The 22,971-nt window shown below is 35.6% G+C and overlaps 1 long non-coding RNA gene across 3 annotated transcripts in view; it reads right to left on the bottom strand.

Moving 5' to 3' along the window:
• LOC114629845 overlaps positions 1-22,617 on the bottom strand; it is a 28,208-nt gene extending 5,591 nt beyond the window's left edge. Inside the window, exons 1-2 of one of the 3 annotated variants that reach the window (XR_003712733.1) lie at positions 22,396-22,617; positions 21,489-21,516 (exon numbers count right to left, since the gene is read on the bottom strand). This is a non-coding gene — a long non-coding RNA (uncharacterized LOC114629845). Of the gene's footprint in view, positions 1-15,707; positions 15,773-21,314; positions 21,517-22,395 lie in introns of those variants that run through there. The other 2 variants (XR_003712731.1, XR_003712727.1) reach the window with 2 other exon arrangements.
• Between the last annotated feature and the right edge of the window lie 354 nt (positions 22,618-22,971).

Here is a 22,971-nt window from a genome sequence, read left to right as displayed (position 1 = left end):
AGAGACAAACCTGTGCATCCTTTGGCATCAGAAAAATTGGAGGTACTAGGATAGGTAGTACAGAAGCAGCTAAATACTCAACACATTGAAAAATCTGCCAGTCCATAGATTTTCCTGTTTGTTATTTTTAAAAAGTTCAGAAAAATGGAAGATGTTAACAGATTTAATCGACATAAATGAGATGATTCAATCAATGGGCTCTTTACAGCCTGGAATCCCACTGCCTTTTTATTACATATGTCATGGCCTTTGATAGTAATTATTTTAAAAGATTGCTTCTTACAATCCTTTTGCACAAGCATTTTAGGGAAAAGTTTGCTTTCTCTGTACCTACTACTACTAATAGTTGTCCAATAAACAGATGTCATTGGAAAGTTTTTACCACAAGGAATGTTAAGCAGTCCTACCTTGTCCAAATATTTTGTACAATAGTCATTAAAAACAATTTTAAGCACTTTTTTCAATCTAAAATTTGGCATTATACGAATGATATCTTACTGGCTGATTCAGATGCAGATACCTTATGAAAAAATATTTGTTGAAGTAAAGAGAATTATACCTTACTGGAGATTACAAATTGCTCCTGAAAAAAAGAATAGTCTATTTATTCCAGGATATAAGATAGATCTACAGAAAATTCAACCACAGAATATACAAATCAGGAGAGATCAATTACAAACTATTAATGCTTTTCAAAAATTGTTGGGAAATGCTAATTGACTAAGGTTCATAATTGGATTAACTACTCAAAAGCCAGGTAATTTATTTCAAACTTTATAAGGTGATAAGGACGTAAATAGTCCAAGAAAACTATCAGCTGAGGCTGAGAATTGGCTCTTGTAGAAAAGAAATTACAGGATTAGTGGATTGTTGGATTTATAGCTGGATTCTATTTTGGTTATTTGCCCTCCACTCATTCTCCCATGAGAATTCTTATGCAGGAAGATTAAAATATTAAAGACTTTGTAGGTAAGGTTTATTAATTGATTCTGAAAGGGATAATGAAAATTCAACAATTTTCAGGAATACACCCAGCAGAAACTGTGGTACCTTTTACTAATGATGAAATGGCCTTATTATGGGCAGAAAAATGAAGATTGGCAACAAACGCAGTAATTTTTTTTTGGAAAGATTAACAACAAATATTCCAAAAGCAAGAGACTTCAGTTTACAGGAAGAACTCATTAGATTCTGACTCAAATAGTAAAGGAAACACCAATTTCTGGAGTTCCCACATTCTATACTGATGCAGATAAATCAGGAAAGGCAGGCTGAAATTAGAAGGGAATGTCTTTGTGATCTAAAAATAAATGTACTTAAACTTAAACTTTGGGATATATATATATATATTCCATATGTACATATGGGAAGAGGAATACAGCTATATTTATCCACACATACTAAGGTATATTTTAGTTTTGAATTTTCAAAGAAATTTTTTATTTTAATTGATAGATAATAATTTTACTGTTCCCAAAACTGTTTTGCCCTAAGAAAGATATAACCTCCCAAAAAAGGAATCCTGCCCTCCCAGAGTTAGGGTTGGGGCAAAGTTTTGTTTTTATATTTACAGTAAAATAAAAGCATCCAACTAAGGAATCCAGACACCACTGGAAAAGTGAAACATCTGAAGAAAAAAGATGATCATCAAGAGAAAAGGTCCCAAGAAGAGTAAATTGGCCACAGTGTATCACCTACCTCCAGCTCCTGCCCTCTAAAAACAAAGATAGCAACTGATCTTTAAGTAGTTACAATTTAGTTGAAATTAAAGCTGGCTTTGGGTTTGGAGCATGGCTTTCTCTATCTGTAAATCCACACATGCTGGTTAAAGAAAATTTCCAAAATCTTTGTGTACTATAAGAAGAGCCACCAGTACGGGAGAGAGGAAAACAGAAAATAAAGGACTATTCTATTGTGATTGATATAATAATCTTTTAGTTTTCATTTGAATCTTTAAATCTTTTCTTAAGGTATAAATATTATCTCAAAATCTATAAGATTATTATGTATATATAAACTTTCTGTCATGATGCTTGTAGTCATAGAGTACTAACTTGAGAAATAAGCTTCATACAGCTTCCCATACATGTTTTCATACTTGAGTCTGAAGCAAACAACTAGGAACAAAGTTTGTGTACTTCAGATGTAAATAGATTGTCATTCACAAAACTTTCTGAGATTTGCTGAATGTGTGTTTAAAATGTTTAAATTTTCTACAATTTCTAACAGTAACCCTTGATGATAATCTCCAGGATTCCCTCACATTATGCTTTTTTTTTATTATTGCTATTATTACTTTTCTTTCCATTTTCAGGTCTTGAACGGTTTGATCCATTTCATTCACATGAATGGTTTGGTTTTATTTTCCTGTATTTTTTAAGGGATTTATTCATTTCCTCTTTAAAAGCCCCTATCATTTTTTATAATATTGGATTCAAGGACATTTTCTTGTGCTCAGCTGTGTTGAAATATGCATGGCTTACTCTAATAGGATATTGAGGCTCTGTTGGTCCATATTTTCCTGGCTGTTGTTGACTGTGTTCTTATGCTGCCTGCTAGTCATTTTGGTTTGGTGATTATTTTAGGTTTAGGTGCTGATTTCTGAGTTTATCTTTGCTAGATGGTAGTTTTTGAATATTTTTTCTTTTAGTTTCTGTTTCCTCTCTGATCTTCTAGCCTGGGTACCCTGGGATTCTGGTGATCAGTAAGTCTTCAGGTCTAGAAAGGTATCTCTGGGTATTGTGTTCTACATGACTTCTGTGGTTTGGGTGCAAACATTACCTCTCAGGTCCCTAAAACTGACTTGGCTATTGGTAAGGCAAGTGTTTTTTGTTAAAGTTTTGGGCCAGAATATGGCGTCCAGATGGTGGGATACAGTTTATGGCTGTTGAATGTGCTTTTAGGAGACTTGACAGGCATAAGGCATAGAGCAGGTTCTTACATGGGTTTCCTAGTGTTAGTGTAGCCTCTGGGAAAGCAGCTGGAATTGTGGTCTGGAAAATGGAGACCAGTGGATGAGGTGCAGTCTGTTGAGTGTGCTTTAAGGGGAGTTGGCAGGCACAGGGTATACAGTGGTATTCACTTTAAGAAGTAATTAATAATATAATTTACTATATAGAACAAGAATACTACTATCCAAATTGTAAGGTTGAAAAAAAGGCAAGATAATCTCCTCATAAAAGAACAAGTGTTGCTTCTAGTTATTTTGTGTTGTTGTTGTTGTTGTGTAAAACATCTGACAAATGAAACTAAAATAGAAACATTTATTTTGGTTCAAGTTTAAGAGAGGTACAGTCTACCATGACAGAGAAGGCATGGTGGCAGAACACTCAGATGGTCACATTGTGCCAGTCATGAGAAAGCAGAGAGCAGGAAGGAAGTAGAGCTAAGCTTTAAAACAACTACCTCTATCATGGTTCCATATCAGAAAGGTTCTATAATCTTCCAAAAATAGTGCCACTTGCTGCAGACCAAATGTTAAAACACATGAGACTTTGGGAAGACATGAGCTATAGTCAAACTATAACATGTGACATTAAACATGGAAAGGAAAATACTTTCATATTTACCCAAATTCATTTCATATTTTATGTTATTAAAAGTGATAAAATGTTGATTAATATTAAATATTTAAAAGGAATAACTAAAGGTTAATATATAATCTAAAGGTCCAAGAGTAATCTCCAAATGATTAAAAATCTTCATATATATCAAAATTTAAATGAATGAGAAAGAATTAGAAGATTGAAAGAAATAATAAAAATTTCCATACTAAATTTTAAAATTCAGAGAAATTGCAATTCAGCAGCCACAGAAAGATTATTAGAAATACAAAACAAAAGAAAACTTATGGTGATATTTATTCAACACCTGGAAGACAGATATTTTTATGAACAAATGTTCCTAATTAAGATACTAATTAAGAAATGTGATTCATCAGTTGCATTCATATTGACATGTGTATAAAATCATGTGTCAATTCAAATACTACAGCCACAAATTATGTGTATCAAAAGTAAACTTAATGGCTCAATAATGGAAACAAAATCTTAAAATTCACTTTAATTTTAAAATTGTGTTCACTAAAATATATTAACAAGACATATCAAACAAAAAAAGTATAAATAAATCCTGTCATTTAATAAGGAAAGGAAGACTTCCCATTTAAAAATAGACAAAACTGTGAGCAGATGTTGAACTTCATACATTTCCCATCATTGTAATGAACCAGAAAAGCTATAATTAAAAGAAAAATTATGTTTTACCACAAACCTGCTAGAGTGACTGAAAACACCCAGTTCTGGCAGCACATGTCACTTTAGAATTCTCTAGCTCAGACAAGATATAGCTGGATGACTAAATGAGTTTCTACCAAATTGCCCAACAGTTCCACTTCTAGGCATGCCCATAAAGCATTATTGTACTGGGATACAATTGTCCCAAACTAGATATACCCTAGGTATTAACCAATAAGAAAATGTAAACAACAAGTTGTAACATATACACATACACACAATGAAAACCAATCCAGCAAGGAAAAAGAAGAAATACACAACATGAGAAGAACTTCAACAATAACTGGAGGTCTATGAAAAATATGTATATGCTCCATGCTTTTACTTATATGAATTTCAAAAATAGGAAAATTAATTCACAGTAGTGGAAGAGAAAAATCCTCAGAGAATCCTTTGTCCGGTGTTGGTCAAGCAATTGCTACAATGACACATAGAAAATGGACGTATTCTATAGATACAAAGTTTGTTGTGTGGGTATGTACAGTTATTGGAACTTATCTCAATATTTCATGACTCTTCCTTAGCAATAGACATTGTGTAATAATTTCATGACATCAAGAAAGCTACCAGGGAGAACCAAAAGAGAACATCAGCAGTAACTGGGCAATGTACTTTTCTAACTATGACACGTTTCCATATATAACACAATGAAAGCAAGTTAATCAGGAATAAATTTAACTAAGGCTGTAAAAGTCTTTCATATTGAAAACTATAAAATGGTTTTGGATAAAAATATACATGAAGACAAAAGGAATGGGAATATATCTAATATGGTCATGAATTTTAAATGCTATATTATTGAAATGACAGTATAGCCCAAATTCATTTATAGGTTTACTGGGATCCCATTTAAATTCTCCTGAGGAAGAGGGGAGGGAGAGGGAAAGCGAGGGAGAGAGAGAATGTATGCATGCATAAGCGTGTACATGTGTGTGTGCCAAATTTATAGGCAATTGCAAGGAAAGTTAAACAGGCAAAAATGATGGAAACACAATAAATTAATTAAATTAAAGGACTCCAAGTTACCAAGTGAGTGATATGAGAATAAAGAAACATATATAGATGAGGAAAGAACTGCAATCTATAAACTCATACATCTATGTTAACATATATCCAACAAATATGTTAAGTGGCAGAAAATAGTAACCTACTTAACAAATGCAGTTTGGAAATTATTCATCAATATTCAGGATAGGTAAAACTTTAAACCTTCCTTCCTATCACATTTAAATTTTACTTAAGATGGATCGTTGACATAAAATATAAAACAATGAAAATCTGAGAAGGAAATGAAGAGCTAGTGTTTAGAATGTTCTATTCAAATACAGCCTTGAGTTCTCAGATATGATATCACAAGCATAACTACAAGGATTAAAATTGTGCACAGAGATTAGTATCTTGTATTTATCAAAGAGATCATTAAGAAAGCAAAAACAGAATTTATTATAAAATATGAGAAAACATTTTGAAAAGATATATGTGACATAAGGGCTAGTATTCATGATACACAAAGAACTATTCCAATAACAAAAGGCAAACAACATGATTTTCAAATGCATAAAGGAATCAAAAAGACAATTTTTTTCAACAGAGATCTAATAAGAGCCAACAAGGAAACAGGAAGATGGCTAAACCCCTCTGGACTTATACCCTTTATATTTCACTTTTACTCTTAGTGAATTATGCAACGTATTTCACAGCTTTCCTTAATTAAAATTCATCCAAAAACTCATTTCAGTGTTCACCTTTAGATATTCAGATTTGTCAGCATGAACAAGGACTATATAAAAAACATTTATCCAAGCTATGGAATAGATGCTGACCAATTAGGATGGACATTGTCTATAGCTATTGTTTCAGATGTCCTGGACTGGGCCAGCTGCACCCTGGTCTTAGAGAAAGGCAGTGTTGGCATGGCAACAGGCTTGCCTCCACCTCCACTCTTTGTTGAGATCACCAAAAGCGTCATGCCAAATCATGATCTTGGATAGTTTACTTGATTCATGCTGAGTAGAAGCAAATCACTCAGGTGGTAAATTAGTCCAAGCTGACAACCAGATATTTTTTCTGCTATTGTGTTTTCAATTGTTGCAGTGGAGTATTGTTAGCTAGTTGGCCACATGTGAATTGAATTGACTAGTGTGGCTATTCACATCATGATCTATACACCCCCCACCCCTTCACCCATATGACATCACTTATTGAACACCATACAAAATCAACCATATTAATACCCAAATTAACTGTTTCCTTTTGAAGGTGTAAGCTATCCAGGGACAAAACTAAGTTTCTTCATTCCTAGTACCAGTCATATTGCCCAGAATAGCAGAAATTCTAAAAACTTTGACACATTGTTAAAATTGTGAATAAGCCTTTAGTCTCTGTGAGCACTTAAGGTATTTAAGGATGATCTGTGTTTGATGTCTTTCTTTTATCGTCTCTTTGACAGCGAAACAATTAACAGAGAAAGGACATTTTATAGTGCTGCTAAAGTAGCAATTGCATAGACATTTGTCATCTTAGCCATAGATGGAATTTACAATTTACAGTTCATGTGAGTCTATCTATAAAAATTGTGCTCTTCAGATAACATTTGTAGAAACTGAGATACGAATACTTTTAAAATCCTGGTAGAAATTACTCTACAAGAAACAAGATTTTAGGGCTGGAGAGATGGCTCAGTGGTTAAGAGCACTGACTGCACTTCCAGAGGTCCTGAGTTCAAATCCCAGCAACCACATGGTGGCTCGCAACCATCTGTAATGAGATCTGATGCCCTCTTCTGGTGTGTCTGAAGACAGCTACAGTCTATTCATATATAATAAATAAATAAATCTTTAAAAAAAAAAGAAACAAGATTTTATACTATAAATCTGTGGATTTTATTAATGCTGTCTTTAAAATTCATAAAATTGAAGTCTGAAAATTATCTAAGTTAGTGTCAAATTTTATTACATAATTCATGTTCATTCAAGATATTTTAAAATTGCATAATACAAATAAAATTAAGTTGTGTCCAATAAAATGTGGGTGAAAATGCCTGTGAGCATAATTACATATATTGCTTTTATTCTGAGAGAATGTTTCCTATGTACACTAATTGCTTCCTTTCTTGTTGAAGTACAAATAACTTGTTTTGAATGTCTAACTTTAATTTCTTGGTGTGACTTTATGTTAAGGTCATTTCAAAGATCTGGCTTTTTAAAAAAGATTTTGTGTGAATGCATGAGTCTGTATGGTATATGCGCATGTGAGTGCAGTCCTCGGAGATGCTAGAAGAGGATGGCAGATTCCATGGAGCTGGAGTTAAAGGCAGCTGTGATGCCAGATGTAGGTGTTGGTCTTCTGCAAGAGCAGCGAGTAATCTTTTCCACTGAGTCATCTCTCCTGCTCTTATTTGCAAATGTTTCATTTTCTCTTCTTTTGTTGATTTATTATAACTCATTAACAAACTATGTTTATAGGTGTATTGAAACCTGTTCGCAAGGTCTTATTTTTTATTATCTTAAAATGCTAAGATATTATTATTATTGGTATTGGGGGACACACACATGCCAAGGTGTATGGAGATCAAAGGATAATGCTCCCTTGAGAGTTAGTGTTTTTCCTTCTACCATGTGAACTCTAGGAATTGAACTCAGGTTGTCATATTTGGGAAGACAAGTACTTTACCAAGTGAGCCATCTTGTTGGTCCTGATTATCTTCAATTTCTTGATTAATTGCACATATGCATTTCAATAAAGATTAAAAAGAGACCACTCATCATTATCTTTATTTACAGAATGTATTTGGCATGGGGAAAACAGAAAAGACATTTCAACATGTTATATTTGACTTCTGGGTTTTGAAGGAAGACCAAGCCCATGTATATAATCTACCAAGCAGATGGCTGATAAATTTGTTAAGTAGGCTCCCAAAGGTGAGGCCAGGAGCAAGGTCAACCAAGAAGGAATAAGGTTTAACTTTACTGTGAAATGGCCACTTCAGTACTCACATAAGTAGAGCTGCTGTGAAATAGGACTGCAATGGAGAGCACCAAGTAAAACTTAGATGAGGATCGTGCTCCACTGGGCTGCCTCTGTGCTTAGCTAGGGCCTTTTTTCTCACTCAAAGAAGTTTGTAGAGTGGAGTTAAAACAGTTCTCAGCTAAAGACATAGGCATGCAAAGGATTGTAAAGAAAATGCAGTCATGAGTCTCACTGAACTCTAGAACAGAAGTCAGAACACAGTTATGCAAGGGAGATAGCAGGATAGCTGAAGGGAAGGATGACATTTCCTATCTTGTAAGAGACAGAACAGCTTCCTCTGGGAGATTCACATAGCCTAGTGGCAAAGACCTAAAGACAGTGTCATTATTTGACTTTATATATACCTCAAATTAGATCCCATATAGTCAAACTTCCAATTAGTTTCTAAGTGCCTTACTTTCAACTATTAGAAGGCAGCCTTGTATAACCTGAGAAGAAAGCACTTTTGTAGAAGAGAGAAAGAGTTCTCAAAATAATAGGAAGAAAAATTTGGAAGACATGAAGATAAACAACTTCTCTGGGGAGTCAAATATTGGCCATTTCCAGGGCTCCCAAGCCACCCAGGCAGCCTAGTGAGATTGGGCAATTCTGAGACCAATGAGATCCTGCTTCAGAAAACAAAACAAGTTAGATGGACTTGAGACAGCCAAAATTGTCCTCTGGCCTCTACACACATGTACACACACACAGACACACACACAGACACACACACGTACACACACACACACACACACACGTACCTGCAGACACACTCATGCACACATACATACCATGTTTACTGAACTATTTTGTCAGTGAAGTAAAAACATTAAATTATAATAAATATTTAACATGTATCAATATTGTACTGGCTGGATTTGTGTCTCAGCTTGACCCAAGTTAAGAGTCATCAGAGAGGGAGAAGCTTCAATTGAGGAAAAAATTCCATGAGATCCAGGTGTGAGACATTTTTCCAATTATTGATCATTGGAGGAAGGCCCAGCCCATGGTGCTTGGTGCCATCCCTGTGCCAGTAATCCTAGATTCTATATGAAAGTTGGCTGAGCAAGTCATGGGGAGCAAGCCAGTAATCAGCACTCCCGCATGGCCTCTGCATTACTCCAGGTTCCAGCTAACTTGAGTTCCTGTCCTGACTTGCTCCAATAATAGATCATAATTTGGAAACATAAGCCAAATAAACCCTTTCCTCTCCAAATCATTCTTTAGTCGTGGTGTTTCCTTGACCCTAACTCATACTGATATAATATATAGTTAATTGTAAAACTATATGTAGAATGTAATTCTTAATGCTTATTAAATATTCATACATATGGTATCTTTGATATAATATATGGTACACATTTCTACTGTATATATAATATTTAACAAAGAACAAAAGGTCCTTAAAAACTAAAAACATGAAAATATGGACATAAAACTGGATAGAAAGATTTTTAAAATATAGTGCAGAAAACATAGGTGCAATTTTGAAAAAACGAATACTAAAATGTAGAAAATACAAAAGACATGAAAATTAGAGTTTCTGTCCAAACATTCTAACAATCAAATCATAGAAATTCTGAAAGACTATGATGACAAGATTCTCATTAGACAAACTGTTCAAGAGACTTTCAATGACAGCGAAGTAGGGGGCAATAGGAACAAAGCTTGCAAGTGTCAGGCATGCTCTCAAAATGAGGTGGGAAACAAGCTACATAATCTATCCCTCATTCCTTCAGAAAACTGATTCTGCAGGGGAACCTAGAACTCAGACCTTAGTAAAAAACAAAACCTTCAAGGAAATCAGCACATGAGCACTCTCCAAAGCCCAGTGCAGACTCACACAAGCAGAGTACATCATGACAAATCAGCAGTTCACAGGCTATTCTCTTATGTTCACAGATGTCCTTAGGAATTCAGGGTACAGTAAAGTGAACAAAATATTACACATAGATATAAACTAGTTGTAAAAAAAAACTCAATAGTGTCAAACATTTGAGGTACAGAAGAAGCTTCAACTTCATTATCTAACTCCTTACTTGAAAACCCAGGGAAAGAAAAACACTAACTCTGTATAAGCAGTAGAGTACAGGAGAATGAGATGGCAAAGTGTAGCGCATGCCACCCATCAGACAGCATTGCTGACTCTCTGTGGGACAGTGGACCTTACCAGGAAACTTGGGAAGATAGAGTGGATCTGAGTCCCCAGAAACTCAGGGTACATACCTGAGATTGTAGGTGGCTCCCTGCTCCTGTCAGATTCCTGGCCTGGAACACGCGCCATACTTCCCACACAAGAAAACTTTACTTATTGTCATGTAGGCCTAGAACAGCTTTTCTCCATGCTAATGAAGTAAACCTAGAGGCCCTAAGGGTTTACCCAATAAGCTTCCCACCCTGGACATTCCTTCCTACAAAAAATATTTAGTCTCTGGTTCACCCTGAGAAGTGGGTATACATCCATTTTTCATGGTGAACAACCAGTAAACAGTTTGGAAGCAAGGACTGTCTCCTTTATCTACTACCACTATGGACAGCATGGAGAAAACCTTTGTCTAGAGCCACAACTTAAATTTCCTATAGAAGACCTCTAGACAACCACTGCTACCTTTGCCAGTGATGTAAGCCTAAGCTCCCAGCTCCAGCCCCAGGCTAGCCACTGTCATCAGCCTGTGGACCCTGACATTTCATTCCTGACTTCTCTGTGTGGGTTTTCTAGTAGCAACTAGATGCCTGGGAGTCAGAGGATACCAGCTTTGGCTTCCCACATCTCAATCTGGAATAGTGCTTGGCGCTTCTCTAAAGCCCAGTGGAGTGGGGTAAACACAGCCAAATACCCCACGCTTTGCCTCCTGATCAGCCGTGCCAGCAGCAGGGTGGAACATGGACCCATAGATCTCAGACCTAGATTATAAAATTGTGGCTTATTCTATCAACTGGCTATTATTTTGATTGATGAGAGATTATGGTTTTAAGATTGTATAACTAGGTAAAAATTGTATACACGAAGAATAGTTAGGAAACTCTGGGTGAGGCTTATTGCTCATAAAGCTAGGTGCAAGGTTCACACTTCTTTGATGAGAATCTATATGACAGAGGAGCCTGTTGGGCAAAGCTGGGTCATCACAATTCCCACACTAATTTCCATGCCTATGAAATCTATGTTTCAAGAATACTTCTACTGTCTTCATATGGCACACCAATAGGCTGTTGGGAGTTATTGCAAGACATAACAAGACAAGAGTGGAGGATCAAATTTAACTCCTAATTTAAAATTTAATGTCTAAAGAACATCACAATGTATGCCATTATTCATATTTGAAGTAATTAAGATAATTTTGTGGATATCACTTCTTTTCTAAGAAAATCAATGACCAGATTCTCAGAACACTCTAGATGGTCCTGAGAATAAAGTGTCAAAGCTCAGGATTTGTATGTGACTTTATTCTAGTTAGTTTCTGTCAGTTTGTCACAAACTTCAGTCATCTGGAAAGAGGGAACTACAGGTGAGAAATTTTCTCCATTATATTGACCTGTGTCATGTGTGGAAATTATCATTTTCTTGATTATGGATTGATGTGGTGGGATACAGTCCACTGTAGGCAGTGCCAACCCTAGATTGGTAGTCGTTAGTGGTTCAAGAAAGCAGGATGTGCAAGCCATACAAAGTAATCCAGTAAGAAACACTCTTCCATGGTCTCTGCTTCAGTTCCTGCCTTGAGTTCCTACCTTGGCTTCCCTCAACTTGTAAGATGAAATAAACCCTATCCTTCACCCAAGTTCCTTCTGTTAGTGGTGTTTATCACAAAAATAGAAAGCATACTAGGAAAGGTTTGTAATTATTGCTTATGGTTAAACAAATGACATCCACATAAAGAATAAAGTACTCCTAAGTCTCTCTGATTCCTGACCTCCAAAAAGGCCATTCCATTTGGCAGAGTCCCCATGGAATAAAATACTAGAGAGAGCAGTAAAAGATGGCAATAAAATGATGGAGAATACTTAGAAATGCCATTGAGAGAACTAGCATTTTAGTAGTTACCTAGATATTTTTATTAAAAAATATAACTCTACTTTATGCCCCATGTCAACTTCATCCTACATTATAAATCATGACCACCTCATGAACTGTAGACTTCAATAAGATTTTCAAAGGTCATAATTTTCCTCAGTTTCATAGTATTAAATATGGTACCAATAGACATTTTTGCTTTATTTATTGACATACCATTGAGGATCTCAACCCTCTTTGCAGAGCTTCAGTTTAGCTCAGAAAATCTTTCACTTGGCTGGTCAGTACCCACAGCTCCCAAGAACCCTGTGGCAGTAATTCCTGATACCTTTACAAGTGGATGGTTGTGGTGGTACTGTTTCCACACTCAGTTTCACTTAGGTATGTTATTTATTTTTAAGGTGGAGTAATAGAGAATCATTTCAGAAAACTAGGAGACATGAATAAACTAACAAAAGTTATGTAAATTCTATTTACTAGGAAAGGAATCATTAATACACTGGCTCATACCATTTTAGGCATATATATATATATATATATATATATATATATATATATATATACTTTTACTAATCTGTTTTTTCCATAGAATGCCAGTGTTCAATATAAGAAATAAAATAACATTAGCATTTGTAATAACTGTTGCTTTGAGTATGCTATAATTTATTTAAAAGTAGCTAGAGACTAGAAAAGCAACTTTATCAATAAAAGATAGATGTTTAGGGACACAAAATGACAAATGATCCTAACAGACTATGTGTGAAAATACTTTATATTTTGATAAATGAATTGATTTTTTTTAAAAAGCACTTATACTAACCCTTCTACGTAGATGAGGATCTGGGTTCTAAGAAAGAAATAAAGATGAATCAGGCAAGGGTTCTGGTTTCAAGGGCTTTGCAATGTATAGGGAAAAATATCAGCACTTCAAACAAATATGTACTCAAGAAGATACATAAAATTCAAAGCTGAAGTTTAGAAATGGCCTATGGTATGTGCGTATAAAATTTCATAGTTATATCAGGATGAGTGCAAATCAAATGAGTCACTGGAAGGGATATATATATATATATATATATATATATATATATATATATATTCCTTACACACACACACATATATGTGTGTGTATATATATATATATATAATTTTATTGAGTACTTCAAATTAATGAGTATATAATTTTATTGAGTACTTCAAATTAATGAGTTTGAAAGCTAATGAGTCAGGTGAAAACTGACTACAAAATTCCAGCACAAGAGAGAAGCAATCATGAAAAATTTGCAATAGGAGAGATTAATGTAGACCTGGACAGTTCCTGGGACAGGCACCAGCTCTTCACAGAGATGAACCCATAGAATGAAGAACCCAGTATAATAGTTAATTAGTTGATTGTTTCACATTAGAGAGATTTCTAGAGAACACAGAAGAGAAATGACTCTAAATGAGTAGGTCTTGCATGTGTGAGAAAATATGTGTGTTACTTCATATTACAACAACCTTTGGAAATGGACATGATTGATTATTTTGTGAACAGCTTGTGATTATTATATTGAACAACTGAGGTTCAAAGGACATCAAACTGGCCCCTTAATAACATAGACAACTATGGGAGTACCAGAAACTCAAAAAATTTTCACTCAAAGATGACCCCTTTTCACTCAGCACACTGCCACTCTAAAGGCAAGTAAATGGATCCTAAAACAAACTTGTAGCTAGAAAGAAAGTCCTAATTACATATATCAATGTGAATATATAAATTATATATTCATATATATGTATCAATGTATATATACATATATATGTATCAATATATATGTGTATATTGATTTATATATAAATCAACATATATTCTTTGTCAGTAAACTACCTACCTCTACCTCCTAAGTATTATGATTAAAGACATAAGCCACCACACATGGCTGAAAGTTCTAAAGTTGTGAAGAAAAATAAAAAAGAAACATTGAAAGGCAGAGAGATAGTGACTTCATTTCAATCATATGGTACTCTAACATCCATAACCAATTGAGTGGTTTGTTTTCCATTGGAGGTTTTTGCTGAACCAAGAAATATTTGTGGCCACCTTTCATAAAGACATGTGTTCAGTATAAGCAACATACTGTTATATAAATACTGTCTTCATCTGTCAGCTGTGAGGCTACAGACATCAATACACAGACCTCTAAATCATTCAAGCAGTAGTTTTATTACCTCAGTAAACTTATAGGTTAAAAATTCTTCTCCTAGTAGAAAATAATTGAAGACTATTTCCAGTCTGTAGAAATGGCCTACTCTTAGTCCTGATAGCTACTGAGTCTTCCTTGCTAGAGTCAATTTTATAGTTTCCTCAATAGCTTTGTGGCAGTTACGTCGTATGGCGCCTGTCTACTTTGGCATAAAATGGTTAAAGCAGCTCATCCAGGAGCCAAGAAACAATATCAACAAAAGAATGGTAAAGAAGACTATGCAATGGGCTCAAAGCAACAAATAGCTGTCAACATTCTCCTCTCCTCCTAACAGACTAGGCCTTCTGCACATGGTACTGGGGAAATTGTAATCAGGTTTTCAGAGATTGCATGCATCCTTCCAAACTACAAAGAGCCACTGTAAAAGTTACTGGCACTGAGAGTAGCATCTTAAGTCTGCAAATGCATTTGTAAAAGTTAACTTGCAGGCTCCCAATAAAGACTTTTTGGCAGAGTCTGAAGGTGAGGATGACAGAAATGGGGGTGGAGGTCAGGGGCTGGAGACAGAGCTCAGCTGTTGAAATCATCAGGAGTTCAATTTCCAGAACCAATCACTTGCAAATGCCTTTAACTCCAGTTCTAGGCCATCTGATCCTCTGACTTCCTTCCTGCAGCACTAGTACATGTAGCATACACACACACACACACACACACACACACACACACACACGCGCGCGCGCACGCACACACACACCTCACACTCATATCCAGTGAAGATAACTCATCAAATAGTAAGAACTTCTATTGAGTGACCACATTATTGTTTATATGTTTAAATATCAATGAGCAAATTGTGTCCTTTTCCTTCCAAGAGTATAAGACATTTTGGATCCATTAAATATGGACCTCTGGAATGAAGAGTCCAGAATGTAAAGTGATTCCTTTATACATTTATTTATGTTTACTTATTATTTATATATTATAACAAAATGTCTATCAGCAGTTTTCTGGTTAAATATAAGGATAGAAAGTTACAGTAACATGGATGAAATGTAATACACAATGTAATGGTGTAAATACATAATGATGTCTTCCTATACATGTTCGGAGATGGTTTTGTGCACTATCTATTCAGATGCTGATTGCTGAACCCAGAGATCTGGTTGCAGTCTAGAATTGGCATTGTCAAGATTATCGAAGCATTACCTGCTTCAATGATGTGTAGATTGTTTTCCATCACGTCTGATTGGTTAATGAAGAACTAATTCAGCCTATAATAAGGAAGAGGAGAATAAAGAAAGACTTCAGATTCCACTCAGGATGTCCCAAACAAAAGGAGAGAGGCAGAAAACAGGAAGAAGAGAAGGACCAGGAAGATTCACCATGAGGACACACATGAAACAGAGCAAGGGCAAGACTCAGATTGCAGGTAAAGGACCGTGTGGCTGGGAGGTAATCTGAAATAGAGGGTTAAACTAGTTGAGTATCCGCCCGGCATAGTGCCTACAGCTTGTTAATAAATTTATTAGGTCCCTGTATCATTTATTCGGAGCTAAAGTGGACTAGAGTAGGCATAGAGACATTCTGGCATTACTTGGGAGCAAAGGGGTGAAGAAAAGCCCAGGAACAACACTTACACCCCATCAAGTTTAAAGTACTTACAAATCTGTAATGCAATTATGTGTGGTGAAGTATGTTATATTCTTTGTTAATCACCAAAGGAAAAATTCCAAAATAAGTGTCTTATTTTCCTGCTTCTGTGATAAACTATCTGTGACAGGGTTTATTTAGCTCACAGTACCAGGTAATAGTCCATAATAGCAAGGAAGTCCCAGCAGCTGGAGCTTGAGAGAACTTCACATCCCCAGGCAAGAGCGGAGAGCAATGCCTCAGCTCTGCTCCTGCCCTTCCCTTACACAGGAAAGGATCCCAAGTTGGGGAAGGGTACTGCTCACTTTTAGGCTGTGTCTTCCTCCCTTCGGGAACTTGTTATAATCTTTCACAGAGATTCTTAAAGGCTATCCTTGGTCTGAACAGTTCCTTACAGGTGTGCTCTGAGCCTGGCTAACCATCACAGGAAAAAAGCAGGAATTTTAGAGCTCACTGTCATCCCTGGATAAAATTCAAAATTCAATACATGTTTATAAATTTTAAAAATCAACAAGAGAAAATAATTCCTTCAATCCAATGAAGGGTTGAAGATTGGTTCTAAGGCTTTGATTCAATCAGGAATCTGCATGTCCAGCCAGTAGCTGAAGTTCCTTGTCTCCAGTTGGTTTTTGATTGATCCATAAAGATGCTAACAGCCAAAGGCTGGGCACAGGTTGGAACACTTAGTGTTGTGCAGGTGAGGGCACAGAGAGGAATAGAAGAGAATCACTGTGGCCGAGGGAAGAAGCAGCAGCAGGAGATTAAGCCAACCAGCCATGTGAGATTTCAGGTAAATGCACATTGGCCACTTCCCCTATTGTGCCTGTGTTTACTTGGGGAAAGTTTAGAAGTTTCCAGCCTTTGAGGTAGCCAAGGCATTTTAAAAATAAGCTAATATGTCTTTCATTCAAGGATCAAAAGATAGCTCCTGGGCTATCCTCCAGGAGTCAAAGCCATGTAGAAAAAATCACAACTGATACCCACAAATATGATAAATGCTTTCTCTGTATGGCTGGAAGCAAGTCTCTAAGGATTTTGATTTTCTTATACAATATTGACTTAGTGGTTCCTAAAAAGTGAAATTCTACATTAATATAAAATATAAAAAAGAAATAAAAACCATCTTTATTTAAATTTTATGAAACCCTTAAAGTATTAAAGAAAATACAAAACAACTATTACTATAGCTAATAAATTACTTATATCACAGGATAGGATATAAAAATTATAAAAAAGACAAATATAAAAAGCCAAATTCTATTCATGTAGACTCTCAATACAGAATTTAGAAATAAAAACTATAGATGCCATTATCTATGATAGCATCAATATTTTTTAGGGGGAGAATATCTTTATTCAGCTTATGCATACTGATCACAGTCCATCATTAAAAATAGTTTTTTAATTTAAGGAATTATGTGTCACTAAAAGATCACAGAAAAAAATGACATGGATATTGATATACTATGTTCATGGATTAGACTCAGTATTTTTAAGATGACATTTCTCCCTCAGTGCATTTGTAGATTTAACTGACAAAAAGAGTCCACAATTCAGAATTCATTCCTTCCAAGATTTAGAAGAACTAATGGAAATGTTTAAAAAGCTATTGTGACTGACAGTTTTTGATTGTAGGTCTTATAAAACTACTAACTTAGATATCATTTATGTAGCATAAAATATATATTTGTCATTAGAGAAACCTATGGAACAGAATGGGGAATTAAGAAACAGGATAGAAAAAAATTGACAAGATCTGAAAAGAACATCATCCAGTGGAAGGTACAGGAAGATGTGGAGGTGTCCATATGGAAAGAAGTCAAACCTGTATCTCCCTTACACCCAGGAAAACTAGAACAGATTGCAGATCTAAATATAAAGGATGAGTTTAAGGGTTGGAGAGATGGCTCCATGGCTAAGGTACATAATGCTCTTTAAAGGACTCAAGGGAAGTTTCCAAACCCACTTTGAGCAGCTCATAAGTCTCTGTGATTCCAACTGCAGGAAATCCAAGCACCATCCTCTAGCCTTTATAGGCACCTACACATACAGAGCCAGACATTCAAATAAATAAATAAATAAATAAATAAATAAATAAATAACAATCAAATAATCCTAACTTATAAAACGTCCAAAGGAAAACACAGAAAGTGAAAAGAGTGCCCCTAAACCTGTGGTTAGCAAAAGTAGTTTTGAAAATATTTTTAAAGTATCAGTGAAGAAAACTTATTTTGTAAGCTGGAATTTATTAAATAAAAATCACTACTTTTCAAGAGAAATAAAAAATAAAAGTTGAAGCTTTTAAAACTTCCAAACACTAGTGAAAATGGAGGCAAGTATTATATTTTATGGATTTAGATCCAAAATATATGAAGTTCAGTTACTTGATACAGAAGATAAGCAGCCAGCTTTTACAGAAGTATGCCTATGAGCCAACTCTTCACTGAATAAGACATGAAAGGCCAAAAGTACATAAGAAAGTGACAACATTGGTTAGTCAAAATGCAAGTACACTTACAAACCATGCTGCGATATCCCTTCACACTCACCCATGAGGTTAAAATTGTGCAATTACTAACATCAATGCTGACAGCATGCGGTACCATGAGAGTTTTCAAGGACTTCTGGTAGAAGCATAAAAGGTATACAGACATTTTAGAAAGTAACTTGATAATGTCTTAGAAAACTATATACAGACCATAAGCACAATAGTTCATTTTTTCTGAAAACTTATGTAAAAATTACAAAAGTAAAAAGTGTTTAATCTACCTCAATCCTTATAGTAGACATCATTCGAATGTCCATTAACGAGTCAATGGAAGAAAATGATAGAAAGTAACAGCTTCCTGAGGTGTGCAGGCATAGGATGAATCACAAAATCATAGTAAGACAGGCCAGAGACCAGACATTTACATAAAGATGTATGATTCTTTAGATGGAGATCCATAAGCAAAATTAAAGTGGCTTTTGGAGACTAAGATATATGTGGTAGAGTCTTGAAAATATGGTAGGGGGCTTTCTGAACAGATAGCAGTAAATATTATGATTGATGTGTTAGGTATACATACATGCACATTGATTAAAATGAATCAAAATTATAAAATCTGCATTGGATGATATGTAAACCATTTCTTGAATAAACAGATTCTATGTCCTTAGTTGATCACCTAATGTGAACTATCATATGATTTTATTTCTCCCAGATCAAAAATGTTTATTATTATGCTGATTTGGCATTTGGCATAATTTTAATAGCCACAGACTCAATAAGAGCCAGCAGTGATTCTTCATAAATAACAGCTGTAGTCACGTTAAATAGAGGCCACTGACTTTATGGGAAGCCCTGCTAATGAAGCATTGAAGTAGTTTAAATAGAGAAAAATGTTGGAAGATCCAGACCCCACCAGGCATGAATCTTCTGACAGTGCTGGGCTCCAAGGAACAGAATAATTAGAGACATGGGCCTCCCACGCTGTGCAGAGCCATGGGGCTTCAGGAAGACTGCCTTCCTCCTTTTCCTAACTAGTGTGACTGGTTTCAATTGCATCCGTTTTATAGTTTATTTTATATCTGAACTATAAATTTATTTTTGTAATTGTCTAACAGCTCTAAGCCAAAGGATTTGTGATTTTTGATATTTGCATATGTTTAAGTAAAACTATAATAAAAAAGAATTTTACAAGGGACCATGTAGGCAGTTTCTTTTTTAAAATAGATCAATACATTACTCAAGACTGGAATATGCTGAGTGTTTCTAAATGGTGTTGTAATTGGAAAGTGTCCAGAAATCTTGACTGGAAGTTGTGGCTGCCAGGAAGAAAAAAAAAAATGTAACAGAGCTGGCAATGGGGACTCTGTGCACAATTCAGGCCAGTTCTGCCTCTGAAAGCACACAGGCAGAGTTGCTGGGGTGGTATGAAAGAAATTTTTGTGCAGAAAAGGCAGTGGCTTAATTTCTGAGTGAGAGGCCACTTTTGAGAACTCTGAAGATAGGCCCCAAATCCACTTACAGTCTGATCACTATGGTGGGATTTTGACGTTTGCAGATATGCTCAGGAGCCACAGTGTGAACTGTGACAGAGCTGAATTCAATTAGTGAACTTAACGAAGCATTTGATTTACCAGAGCTGGGAATGCACGTTTGCAAGAAAAAAAAAAAAAACAAATCCAAATCTGTTTGGGAGAGGAAGGAAGAGGTAGAAGAGAAAGAAGAGGAGAAGGGGAAAGGCAAAAGAATAAAGGAAAAGAAAAGAAAGAAGAGAAAAAGAAGAGATGGAGGGGTAGGAGGAAAAGAAGAAAGGCAAGGGAAGAGAATGAGGGAAAAGACTGAGTGCAGATGACCCAGCAGCTAAAGAGATAAATTCCAAATTCTATGAATCTGGAAGCCTCCACACAACATTATCAGGAGTTGATTTGTCTTCTTGTTTGAATTTTCTTCTGGACTGTCTCAATTTCATGTAGAACATACAACATATGGTGTCTCTAGCAAACATATCCTTAAATTTTACAAGTTCCATAGTAGGAGGAAGAGGAAAAAACAATACATCTTTAGATAGTTCAAAGAAGTCCTAAGCCTGGTTTTCCTTGTCTCCATGATGCACCACCCACTGTGGCCGATGAATGAAGATGCTGGCCAGATCTGGTTTCTTATTCTAGGCAATGGCTCTGCTTGAAAAACTGATAGGTTGAAATTAAGTAAACTTCCATTCTCTAGCAGAAAACTGGGTGGTTTGTTATTAGAAAGAGACGGACATGTAGTGGCAAACATTTATATATCCTTTTACATCACCATATAGCCATCAGCATCTGTCTCTTCACACAACCTCTAACAAAGCCAGTAGGAGCATAAATAGGCTTCTAATATACAAGCTGTAACACTGACTTTGAGAGGCAAGAAAGAAATAGTTGAATGTCATCATATGAGCATATATATATATATATATATATATATATATATATATTGCTATAGAAATACTTGAAAAATATTTCTCAAAAGGCTACTAGAGAGTCTTGTTTCTAGACCAGCATGTAAGTGCTCAGAAGTCTTCTCTCTTAAAGTGAAAAGCTCAGGCAGCTAAAACAAACACTATTTAGTTTTTTTTTCTTTCTTTTTTCAGGGAAGTAAGTTCACAGAGCAGGCTCTCCAAATAAAATAGATGGATATGTGAATATTCAGAATTAGAATTTATTAGAGCGTAAATCTGCCTTCTACTTCCATGGGAACTGAGTCTGAGTAATAAAACCTGAACTGTAAACATCATTGCTGAGGGTGTGTGGGCAAGTCAGGCGTCAGAGACTCCTGTCACATGGGCTTATCCCATCTTCTAAGATTTTCACCTTCTGAAGTTCTGCTCAGTTTCTTCTCCTAGCAAAGGAAAAGAAAAAGAAGATATTCAGAAATATACCAGAACATTCCTACTTTTTTCTTCTTATCGAGGTCTGCCCTTAAGAGACTATTTAACAGGAGCTTAGCCTTCTAGAGTTTTCTCAGAAATAAATGTCTTGTGGTTAAAAAAAAAAAACAAAACAAAATAGCACAACACAAAACAAACAAACCCTCAGATTCACCCTCACAATCTGAAGACAGAACAAGCATCAGAGCCAAACAAGAAAAGATGCTGCCTTTTCAGGATTTTAAGCAATTGTGGTTCACATCGAAAGGATAACATTGGGTAAAGAAAATAATAGTACACGGGCTATATAAGCAAAGAGGTGGAAATTCCCAAGAGGAGCTAAAAAAGAAATACTAAAGATCAAAAACTACTAACAGAAATGATGAAGAATACCTTTGATTAGTGGGCACAAGAGAACAGTACAAGTTTGAAGATGTCTGGATAGAACTTCCTGTAGCAGCGGCTGCAGGAACAACAACAAAAGCAAACCAAAAACAAACAAACAAACAAAACAGAAGAAAAAGAAACTCTACTGTTCAAGAAAATGGAGCTGAAATAATCCAACAGTAATTGTCCAGTAAACATTCAGCTGGCCAAGAGTCAAATGAAAAGAAACCAGAAGAGAAGAAGAAAAGAACTCCCCCGGACAGCTCACTGTGCAGGATAGATAAACCAGAAGCCTTTGCAGGCTTTGATCAAAAGCTTGCCATAGCAGAGGCCAATGCTACATAGAGTGACCTCCAGCTCTCAATTCTCTTGCCGCCATCAAAAGCTCAAGTAACTTGAGGTTAATTGTGATTGAAGATATACAAATATATAAATTTAGTAGAGCTGAAGTGTACAATACTTACCCAGTCCATAGTAGTAAACACTGGTGTCCTAAGCCTGGGCATTTGTCTAAAGATATGTTTAAAAAATTTTTTTTAAAAACATGAAGAACAAATAAAGACTTTCCAAGGCAAATAGAAGTTGAAAGAATTTGTTGCCAGTAGATGTCACTTACAAAATCACCAAATAAGTGAAAAAACCATATTTCATAGTTTCTTCAGTGTTCTACTTGCATACTACTGAACCAGTGAACTGCTTTAGTCTAAATGCAAGCCAGCACTTGCGTGATAGGAGCTCATTTGATCAATAATAAACCAAGTATCTGATGAAGCAAGGGACCAGTTACTTAACTTCTGCTAAAGTGGAATGACAATGGCTAGAATAACAAACCAAACCTAGTAAACTGATGTAAAAGCTAAGATGAAAGACTCCCAATCAGCTCACAGCTCAGCACATGCAATTGTAAGCAGAGAAGGCTTATCTGTTCTCAAATGCCGGTAAACTCTGTGTATCCTCTGTGTATGGTGGGACTAGGTGCTGAACACCTGAAAATCCCCACAAAATGGGGGTGGGGGGGTTGAACATAACAAGGAAGTAGA

The sequence above is a fragment of the Grammomys surdaster genome, unplaced genomic scaffold (assembly GCF_004785775.1).
Source record: "Grammomys surdaster isolate TR1022 unplaced genomic scaffold, NIH_TR_1.0 67, whole genome shotgun sequence".
Taxonomy (NCBI): domain Eukaryota; kingdom Metazoa; phylum Chordata; class Mammalia; order Rodentia; family Muridae; genus Grammomys; species Grammomys surdaster.
This window is presented reverse-complemented; position numbering and strand designations above follow the sequence as displayed.